Source organism: Cynoglossus semilaevis, chromosome 19 (assembly GCF_000523025.1).
Source record: "Cynoglossus semilaevis isolate Cse_v1.0 chromosome 19, Cse_v1.0, whole genome shotgun sequence".
Lineage (NCBI taxonomy): Eukaryota > Metazoa > Chordata > Actinopteri > Pleuronectiformes > Cynoglossidae > Cynoglossus > Cynoglossus semilaevis.
The window spans coordinates 3,339,955-3,351,783 of NC_024325.1; the positions used below are offsets into that span (position 1 = coordinate 3,339,955).

The following is an 11,829-nucleotide window of genomic DNA, read 5'->3' on the forward strand; positions in this document are numbered from 1 at the left end:
CTGCTTGTACCTGCTTTAAAGTCTAAAAAAGTCTCTAAAAGTTTTTAATTTGTCTTCATTAGTATTGCCACAAAAAAACTGTATTAATATTTGTCTTTTATTCACAGTCTTTCTTTCTTTCTTTTTTTTTAAAGCTTTCCTCATGTTTTCCATTCAAAGGGACCGGCCAGTTGAAATGTCACAACCACAAAACCACTATTTATGTAACTTTACTGTGATATTTCCTACATAATTTTGAATAGTCTTTTGCATCAACCAGGGACTATTTTGAGGCAGTGGCATCAACAACAGTTCCTAATACCAGTCCCTGCAGTCTTGTAGAACCACCGTAAAAACAAGGGGATGGTTTACACTTACACAACGTTTCTTAGCAAAAATATTTGTACTGAAGAAATGATTAGTCCATAAAAAAAAGAACTTCCAGTAATCTCCGTAAGAGTTGTTTTCATAACTTTATAATTCTGTTTGAAATGATCCCTTTTTATTTAACCATTTTATGAACCCTTCAAATACAATCGTAAACAAACCTAATTTTGTACTTCGGTGTACTTTAAATAGCTATGAGAGGTGATACGAACAGGCGACAGTAAATTTGAGTTCAGAATCAGGGCACGAAGGTTCATGTTTATCCTTCGCTGCAGATCAACAAAACTTTCTAAACTACCAGCTCCACTGCCTGAGAAACACATCAATTAGAGTGCGCCTGCAGAAAGTCTGCCAAGGTTTAGTTCCTGAGTCTGTTGAATGTTAAACATGTTCGGAGATTTATTTTTCTTTTAGCCATGCAACATTTAAAGACAAAATATATATACTGCTGTTAATATAAAATGCTGACTGTGGTCCAGTGTAAACAGTGTTGTCCCGGTTATAATTCAAAACTCCGCCAACATCCTCAAAACATCAGTACAAGTGCACTGCAACATGCGAAGCAGTGACTGTATGTAATTGACGTTGTGCGATACATTTCAACCGACAACTAGGGCGTTTCTGCAGGTTTTGACTTTAGCAATAAATCTGTTCCGTTTCTGACACGGATAAGGAATGGTACATTAGCAAATTTATTAGCAAATCAATTTAAAGCTTTTCAAACTAAACCCCTCCTCAGCAGCGCACCGGGCGATACTTTGTGATTAATATTGAAAGGAAACATAACGGGACACGCATCCCAATGACATCCCTTCTCTCCCGTGACATTTCAGTTTGTTTGTGGCTCCGCCTGCTGCCGCTCGTTCACACGACTTCAGCTCCCAGAGCAGGTTTAAGAAGTGTTTGTAGGATTAAATCTCCCATCTGCACAAACTGCATTCTGCCTCCTCCATCCAACCATCTTCCTCCTCCTTCCCTGTATCCCTACAATCACCCCATCTTTGCTCACAAATCCCCCCATTCAACCCTCTTTCTGGTGATCAGCCTTCTTTCTGTCCGCCACGTGACACATTAGAGGCATAGGATGATCCTTTCAAACATATAAAGGACAAAAATGGTCGTCTGCAGCTTTAAGGACAGATAATGACAGGCACGTGTTTTGGAAGTGTGGCTGTGTGTGAGGAGGGGAAGATGTTGTTTTGCTCTGGTCTGAGTGAGGGATAAGAGGAGAGAGGTGGATTAAAAGAAGAAAAAAAACGAGAGGAGGGAGAGGTTTGCTGAATCAAAGCCAGAGAGGCAGAAGGGGAAAAGTACAACTTGTTCTTTCCCTTGTGTTCTGTGAGCCTGCCTGTCCACACAGTCACTGTTAATAACAGGCAGCTAATATAAACAACACGTCCCTTCACTTCTCTCTCTCTCTGCCTCCATCATCTCCATCTCTGACTCGTTCCCTTTCTCTCCTCACGGCTGGCTCTCCCAGTATTTCCTTAATGCTCCGTAACAATTAGATCAGGAAACAGAGAAGATTCAAGGTGAAATTCACATTAGTGACACGGACAGACCGGAAAACAAGCCAGTTGTGATTGGTTAGCGGATACTTTAACAACCTTCATTACAATGCAGTCCAACAGTGTTCAGACAGTGTCTGCAGATCTCATGAACAGATTCCAAAACTAGCATTGCAGCCAGCATTAATATAGTTGGGCTCAATTTTAACACAGTCCAGACACAGGAAGGTTGGACCAGAACCAGAATTGTATCAGGTTTTGAGATCAAAACGGAACACAAATGTGGTTAAAATTCACAGAGAACGGGAAATGATATAAAGTCAGGTCTGTACAGACATCATCGGCTGTTGGTGTTGTAGACTTGGTGTTTTAGACTTGTGCCTTGAAGACTGAGTAGTCATGGATGTGAAGTCCACATCATGTACAACTAGCTGGAGACCTAACTCAGACTTGAGTGGAATTAATAATAATGATTTGGACTTTTCAATCTGTTTTCTTCACTGCTTAAACTTAAAGTTTATCTTTTGAGAGATCAACTTAGACTTGACCTAAAAAAATCTTTTAAAGACTCGGAATTGGACTTGAAACTAAGAGACAAGATTCAACCTTAAGTTGAGTTTTACACTCTCATTCTGATTACTGGACTCAAATGGACTCAGCTTGGCCAGAACTTTAATGACTTGGACTTAGAATCCGACTCAATGCCCAGACTGAAACCTGGTTGTAAATGGAAGACTGTATCGATGTACCTACTCCATAACGTATTATTAAATGCTGCATGGACTTTATTAAATGTTTGTTGAGCGCCTGCAGGCCATACATAATTTAGTTGGCGGGCCGCATTTGGCCCCCGGGCCTTGAGTTTGACACATGTGGCCTAACTTTTCTTTATAATTAACAAAAAATTCAACATTGTGTCTGGGTATTTGACTTCACAGAAAAAGTTTAAATTAATGGCTTTTCTTTTGGATGGAATATCACATTACTTTTTATGTTTTTTATTTTCATAGACCGTGCCACAGATTTAATATATTTGATGTAACTTTATATGAAACCTGGACGGAACATTGCCTAAAGGCACCTTTAAGTTTCCCACTTATAATCTTAGCGAATTATTCAAACCTCCCTCACATCTGTTTTTACCATCAAACTCCTGGGAGGGTTGGACTCCATGCAGATGTAATATGTACATGTACATGACCACAAACTAGAATTCTGTTTGTACAACGGTGGGGCCAGAGGTTAGTAAGAGTTTATGGTGACAGTTTTAGGCCTTTATTCACTTATTTTGATCCCTTTCTAAAGTTGTCAAAATGTAATAATTTTAATTTGATAATCACATCCCTAGCTGTGAATTAATCACAATGACTGATTGTGATTGTAAATAATCACAATCTTGATTAATCAAAAATAAACCCGCATTCCAAAATATGAAAAAAGTGCATTACTGGAACAGAGAGTGAAAGAACAGAAGGTAGATGTATGTGTTAGCATTAGCATCACAGAGAGGTTGTATTTGATTTTATATTTCTGGATATATTGTCTCCCGACTGGTAGAGCTGTCAGTAACACATGTCGGTGTCGACTCCTGACGTGTGTCAAGTGTTGCGTCGTGCTGTTATTCTCCCCCTTCTTTTAGTCTCTGATTTAGACTAGAGTTCTGACAACAAACTCCATGTACTCACACACTGGTTATGTTGAAGTGTTTATGTCAGTTATGACAAAGCTCTTCAGAAAAGAGTCCGTACTCTTGGACTGTTGAGCCAAACAAAAACTGTATTCCTATGTTTGATGAGACGTTCTCATCGATCGGATGAAGGTCGGCCGTTAGTCCCCAGGTATTCCCTTCTCTACATCTTTTCACCCTCTGCTCTTTTTCCTTTCCATCTCTCCAAACTTCTGAATCTTAAATATTTTTCGGTTCGATATATAAAAAAAAAAAATTACAGAAATTTTGTAGAATAGTTCTGGTTTGTCAGTAATCACTAACCGACGTCGTCCTCGTTGTTTTTACCTGATTTGACAGCTTCTCTCGGCTTTCTCCTCAACACAGTGTCCGTTCTGCGTCTCTTATTGGTCACATTCAGGCACTGTTCGTATATCAGTCAGCATCGTCCAGTCAGAGCAGAGCTTCTCTTCCTCCTGTCTCTTTTTGCCCTTAGACAAATGGTTCAAACCTGTGCTCCCGTGTCCACCTCCTCTTCCGCTCTGCTCCCGTTCTTCAGTTCAGTAATATGAATGTTGCAGGAGTTGATCCTTCTGTGTTCTTTGTTTCAAAGAATGTTGTGCCATTTGTTAATAGCAAAGAAAACTATTGAACATATATGAAAAAGAAGAGCTATTTTAAATTATTTTTGGGCTTTTTTTTTTGGCTATATTTATTTTCTTGTATTAGAATCTTCTTTGTAGGAGGGGGGAAAAAGTCAAAATGTATTTTTCATTAGTGCGAGAAAAAAAACTATTTTCTTCCTTTTTGTACAATTTCCAATGTTTTGAAAGAGCGAGAGTTTTGAAAAGCAATATGATGACATTGATGACATCAATGATGATGATGATGATGATGATGATTCCCGTGACTATCTGCATGCTGTTTCTGTTGCCTTAACAATGGCTGCATTTCATTTTGACCCAACCACCAATCGACATGATCCTCCCACTCACTTTCTGACCCTGACCTCTCATCTCCTGCCCTTATGTTACCAGAGTCCTAGTCCCATCTGATCCAGTCCAGACCAATCCAGTCCTGTGCAGTCAATAAAGCAGTGCTTGCTGTGTAAACAAAACTCTCCGCTTCTTATCTTTATTCAGCATCACTGCGGTCTCTCTGGTCTTTAACGGAGATTTAGAAATCTACAGTACTCTATATGTAGCAAAGCCTCTGGGATTATTCAGCTGCCGCAACTAGTAAACCATGTACAGGGCCTTGACCTTTTGAACTTTCCCACAGTGTCCAATCGTAACTACAAACGTACAAACGATACATATTAAAAACCAGGCAGTCATTTGGAGAATTCGGGATTATTGGCAAGTATTTGTAAAAAGAGAATGTAGTGCTATATCTCCCCTGCAGGGGGCACTATTAACAACTGTGATTTCATGCACTGATTCACCAACATAAAAAGAAAGAAATGTCTTTGTAAGAGATATGTACTCGTTAATATTTTTGAGATTCAAAACTTGTAGTAGTGCGACTTCTCTGGCGATGTCTTGCTCGTTCCGTCCAGTCTTTGCACAACAACGAGGAGACAGGAGTGACACCTGTAATATGTGGATTGTCTTTTATATTTCTCTTCCCAACAGGATTTTTTGGGGTCTCGTCCGTTGGCTCTCTACAAGCTACAATCACGACATAATCAGAAGGTAAGGAATTCACTTTCATTTATCTTTAGAATACATTCTCTTTTAGTCTCCGGTCAGTCTCTATATTTGCTCTGTACAGTGGTCGCTTGTGTACAAAGTAATGTTGAATGTGATGTTTTTCCTGGAAACCTAACCGCCTGGATAATTTTTCCAAACCAAACTTGCATTTTTAATTGGTTTCACTCTTAACATTCTGTGCTGAGTCCATCAACAGTACAATGGTGGAGTGAATGCAATGAAATGGCATGTGGTTGACAGAGCTAAATTAAATCAGCGGGACTAATTTGTGAACTCGTATTTGGCCAAGAGCAGGAACCTGCCAAGAAGGACCTTAATCAGAAAAGTGGCCAAGATCCTAAGGACCACTCCCCACAATCTTCCAAGGCTTTTCAGTTGTAATAGAATAAATTCAAAAACAGAGACTGGAAGTGCGATGAATCAGAGTGCTAATAGAAGATGATGCCAGCTTGAAATTTATATAAAGACAAAGATGAAGTGAGCAGAGGAAGTCAAATTTAAATTAGTTGGAATGCAAGAATGAAGTCCGCACCAACTATGAAAGCTTACCAATCTTCTAATATCATCTATACCCCAGGGCCAATTCTGCAGCTTCAGTGTTGGCCAGAGAGAAGAGAGAAAAAAATTGGCCTGAAGAAGAAGCAGAAGGATGCAGGGATCCAACCGCAGGCGAATCTCAAGGAGAGGTTGTCTCTGAACGCCAAAGGTCTGTGAGTGGGGCCAACAAATTTCTCCTCCTTCACATGCTGCCAAATCAATGCTGAAGTGGCCTCACAACAAGTCTGTAGAAGTCATTTGGTAGCTGGAGACGAGAAATGCAGAGGAAATCTGCGAAAAGACTTGAAGTTAATAACGTTAGAATTGATCAGCGCCACAGATGTTAACGCCGGTAGCTGTCAAGTGTGACCTAACATTTCGGATCAATGTTAGTTGTTAGAAACAAAGTATTGTAGGTGTGCAGGGGTGACAAACATATGGCCCGCGGGCCACAACTGGCCCGCTTGATTAATTTTAAAAGTGAAAAAATGCACAAACATTTCCTGTTGGTGATGTTTTTTCAAATTATATTTAATTAAATATGAATATGTTCTAATGTTCTAGTACAGGCATAGGCAAACTACGGACCGGGGGCCGGATGCGGCCCGCTTGGCTTTTTAATTTGGCCCGCCAAACTTATCCAAATTATGTTATTAATTTATATTATTATTATACTTTTTGCTGCAATACCCACATTTCCCCAGTAGATTGGGAAAGGTGGAAGGGGGAAAATGGACTTATTGTTATTTATAAGTAATATGTGTGGCCCCGGAACCAAATGAATTTGACACCCCTGTACTAATGGATTTGTTTCTCACCATAGTCATATTCTGCCAAATCATACGGTGGACTCTTTGGGGACATCTGATAAGGGGACAAGCTGTAGGTGAAAATGACTAATAAGGACCTGAGGCAGTGTGACATAAAAATGGAACTGAAACTTCTTGATGGTGGCCTTTCTAACACGTCAGCTTCTCGTCCGTGGACTTACATCCTGTCCTGTGCTCGGTGAGATTGGTTTGACACAAGCCGGGCATCTGACTTAAAACTTAAACCTCCACAAACACATGCTGTGTGTTGAGATGGTATGTTAAGCTAAAGGTGCTTTGCAAAAAAACAAAAAAAAAAAAACATGTACTTTAGCAATCTTTATTTATTAGTTAATAATCTTCACTTATTAGTTAATGATTAAGTACAATATTTCTGTTAAAGTAGCAGATTGACAGACACCCAGGAATCAAACCTCCGACTAACTGGTACAAAACCAACCTGGTTTACCCACAGGGCCACGGTTGCCTGATTATCATCGTTAAAAATGACAATGTCAATAATAATTGTTTGGTAGGAAATAATACTCAGACATTTCCTATTAGTTTTTTTTTATTATTAAGAAATTAGATTTGTCAAATTCCAAATCAGGATATTGACTTTAAATACATTAGTAAAAGCAAATTCAATTCAGACTCTGATCTGTCTTTGTTTGCCTGCACGGATGCGAGAAACACAGGTTAACAAACCGCTGCCCTCTGTCACAGTCTGACTGTCTCCTCCAGATGACTTTCATCTGCCGGACGCTCTCATCAGTCTGAATCACACAAACACAGTCTGGAAACAGGCCAAACAAACAGAGCATTTTAATTACAATAGAAATCACTGCGGCAGCGCGAAGCGAACGCACCTGGGTCGACTTCATGCACCTGGCTTTTAAGGCTTTTTATTTATCCAGTTATTTATAGCTCGTATTTCTCTGAGGGACATTTGCTGTTTCGTCATATAAATGTCTGCAGTGAAGGTTGAAGTGATTCATTCTGCCCCGATGTGATATTAGTGAGATAATTCACTTATGATAATTAGTCTTTACCAATCAATCGATCAATCATACCTACTGAGGTATGAGGTACTTTAAAAACATAGTACGCCAATGTTTTTTTTTAAATATATATTTATGACATATTTCATGTTGTTTGTTACTGTAGATTTTAACGATGCCTCAATTATTGATTAAACTTAGCTCAGAGGTAGCTAGAAGTTCGCAAAAGAAAGGGGAACATTGGTTAAATGTTGTCCAGGAAGATAGCTAAAGGACATAGATAAAAGTGCTGTAGTTTATCCAAAATTGGCTTTCATTTATTAAAAACAGCTGGACATCACAACGTAAGTTATCATACAAGAAATGTTCACTACAAAGATAAGTAAAAGTTTCCAAAATACCGAAAAGTTAACTCGTAGACAGCTTAAAGTCAGGCTAGGAATTAAGGTTAGCAAAAAAGCTAAAAAAACTATTCCCAAACAGATTCTAAGGCATTCAGTGCTATTGTACGTAACGTAGCGTAGCATTACTTTAGCTCTTTCCTACTGAGACTTACTGAGAGACTTTCAGTAAAAAATTAACATTCCATACATTTCTTATTTAAAAACATTTGTATTCCTATTGCTTTCTCTAATTTTTTACTACTTTCTTTAAACTTTCTCTCCACAGTCTCCAGTAATTGCTACATGTACTGTATATTAATAGATGGCTCTTGTGTCACATGTCTACGAGGAGCTCATTAACTTTGACATAAACACGCAGGCTCAGTGTGAAAAACAATGCTTTTGTCAGCTTTTGTCCCCGTTCATGGAAACACGAGTCACAACGTTCGTTTCTCTGCCGTTTGACAAGTAAAAGCCAGGGAGGCGAAAGAGAAGGGGGGTGATGATAAAAACCTCTCAATGTCAAAGATTTCATTTAATAGTCTTTTCAAGTAGAAGAAACTGAATCTGACAGAATGTTGAAGAATCAATCAGCAGCGAGTGAAACAGTCGGCAGCTGTTCTACTACTGTGGAGCCGTGAAATCCCCATCAGTTTCAGAACATCCAGCAAATCTTAGAGGAAGGAGACGGCGGGCCTCGCATTTATCCGTTACATCTGCTATGATCCGACACATTGTTCTGTACTGGGGCTGTCCAAGCTGTCTTTCAGGCAGGCCAGGTTAAAAAGAAACATAAGAGCTGCTGATATATTCCTTCAAGTACAACTCGCCTTGTTTTGGCCAGAATTCTACAAAACATTTGACTTTGAATGCAAATTAGCTGATATAGCACAGAGGAATCATGAAAAAGTCTACATGCTAACATTAGCTTTAGGTCAGAAACTGCGTTTAATAATGATTCTGAAAAAGAAGCAATTATTTAAACACATATACCTGCACAACAGGGTGCACTGTGGAGGAGTGCTTAATGATTTTGCCTTACAGCAAGGAGTCCACTGTTCAGTGCCCATTGGTTACTGATACATTTTGTGTTGATATTAGAAGAGGTCAGTGAAAAACATCTCCCACTCTTTTATATCACAGTGTCACACATTAAAATTGTATGTGTGGTGAAATTACTTTATATAACAGATAGTAGACAACGTAATTTACTTTAATAAAATGCAGAAATTGGACGAGAAACATAAAGACAGGTGAAAACAACAAAGAACAAACTCCGTAAATGCATTTAAACCGGAATATATAATATATTTTCTTATTATAAAAAAAATCTGTCAAATAGTAACGGCGAAACAAAAAAAGTGCCTCAGATGCAGAGATATCAGCTGTTGTCCAATACTGCCCCCTGATGGAATTAACAATATTCGCTGAATCTGCTCTAATTCAAATTTAATAGTGCGGTCATTTGAATTTGATTTATAATACCACCATAACAAATATTATTTTTGTTAATAGTAGTTCCCGTTCCTTCATCTGAACGATATTATTTATAATGAGGGAGTTGATCATTATGCCTAATTATCAATAATACGTCATCGTTTTACTGTCACGTGCGCCACCAAGTGACAGAAATGATTGTTGTAGATGAGTAAACAGGATGTAAAGGAAGAAAAAGTTTTTTTCTCTCCGCTTAAATAAAACGCATTACCCCCGAGTTGCATTTGTCAGGGTGATGTATGAACCACTCTCTCTCTAGTGGGTGTTTCTGCATTATCCTGACAATGGCCCTTGGAGGGCAATGTAGTTGTTAATGTAATGTAGAGATGTTTAACAGGAAGTAGAATGAACCATTTCTGGTAAAACCATGTAACTTTACCTCAACATTTAACCATTTAGAAAAGAACTGCCAAGAACTTAAAAAAGGTTTTCTTTGTTTGTTGTAGTTTCAGATGACTGAAGCTACTCTATGGCTTTATACTCAGACCCACGGGTGTCACATCGAGGAAGGCAACCCAGGCAATAGACTTGGCCCCAGGCTGAAGGGTGCTCCAGAAGACGGCTGACATTGGTCACTGTGGGGACAGTGTTCCTTATGTTACAGGCCTCTCCCTCACCTTTCCAACCACAGGTAAGACTTCTATTTTTGTGTGTCATCTGAAAAAACATCTCCATTCATTTGTGGTACCCAAGGTAGGGGGCAGATTTCCCGGGGGGGTTACAGAGCTATCGCTGTGAACTTGAGTTCGTTTACATTTTTCTAGGGTGTCCTAGCTCCTTGATAACTTGTCTCAATGCAGTTTTTAAACTTAATACCTTTGCTTATTGATCACAGAATATCTCTAGGATAATCCCCCGTTTAATCTTCATTAACAATCTTAACTTTTTTTGATGCAGATCACTGGTATGTGTTGTCTCAATATATCAGTTGATCGTTGGGAGGTAATAAGTTTGACTTTTTTGGACCTTTTTGCCAAGTAATTAAGTCTTACTGTATGCTGATAAAGGCTAAAAATCCAATTAGCTGAATAAAAGCAGTTGAAAGATAAGATGAATCAACTTTTCTAAACTGTGAACTAGTAATTTTAAGTATATCTGTGTCAAATAACAAGTGGTAATAACTAACCACTTTGTATCTGTATTCTCAGATGGTAAAATTGATTACTACTCACTAAATAGAATATGACACATCAGCCTGAATTATTAATATTAAAGCCTGTAATTCATTGCAAACATTTATTACATATTTGATGCAAACAACAGCGAATCCACCCTTAATGGTACAGTTTTTCACTGAGTCATGAGTGAATGAAGACACAGACAGGGGGACAGAGAAAGTATGTATTATGCGCATTTCCATTGTTTTCACTTTTTTCTTAAAAAAAGGGGGGAAAAAGTATGACAATCACCTCTAGTTGTAAATTTTGGCATCATCTTCCCTAGTTGTTATCTAAAATAATGGATTTTAAAATAAAAAAAAAAATCCCAAAAGATCAAGGCATGCAAATATGTCTCGGTGACCTCACACAATCTAATATCCCTAATAGCTGCATAATCCATGTACGATGTTTGTGTACACTTCATACATATACATGATCCCTTGTTCCCACAGTGGGGCGAGGCCCTCTGCTGTCTGCTCTCTGTGACATTCACCTGTAAAAAAAAGGTCTGCAAAATACATGTCTGTAGGATAAACTACAGTATTAATATTGTATACTACTAAACGTTACAACAATCTGTTATTACTCCCTTCATCTGACTGCAGGTTATCATTGAGCTACATCTTCTATCATTTCATTTACTTAAATAGATTTCTTTGAATCAACTGTCCACTGTGCTATCTACAGGGTTTATGTAGAACCATGTAGGATTACAGCCAGTACTCATTTTAAAGTCAAGGTTCACTACCACTTGTGTCGATGTTTCTATTATAAGGGGGAGCTCACGGTTTGTCATTCAATGCTACTGCCCCCTACAGAAGGATAGGATAAATGCATTGGTCCATTGAAAATAAATGGTTGAATCAGCCACATGTCTATAAGGTAAGGCTGTTTATATACATGGCCACACGTTATATTTATTGAAAGCATGTAAAAAAAAAAAAAAATAAAAAGAACAGAGCAAAACACAGCGATTGAATACAATGTGGAATGTAGGTCTTTACTGTTAAAAAAAATGTGTACTGCAATGTTTACAACTATGTTGCTTTCTGTCTTTGCTCCAAACAAGATGAAGGGGAGGGTGGGGATTATCTCTGATACTTGTACAGAGTTACAGTTTGAATGCATCTATTATTATTATTATTACACTCAACAGATGACAGGAGTGGAGGGAGAGAGAAAAAAAAAAA

The 11,829-nt window shown here is 38.4% G+C and overlaps 1 long non-coding RNA gene across 1 annotated transcript; it reads left to right on the forward strand.

The window, feature by feature from the left end:
- Nucleotides 1-6: 6 nt before the first annotated feature.
- LOC112488623 (uncharacterized) lies at nucleotides 7-10,962 on the forward strand. Its single transcript, XR_003052907.1, has 3 exons — nucleotides 7-5,234; nucleotides 5,830-5,958; nucleotides 9,926-10,962. It is a non-coding gene; the product is annotated as an uncharacterized LOC112488623 (long non-coding RNA).
- Nucleotides 10,963-11,829: the final 867 nt, after the last annotated feature.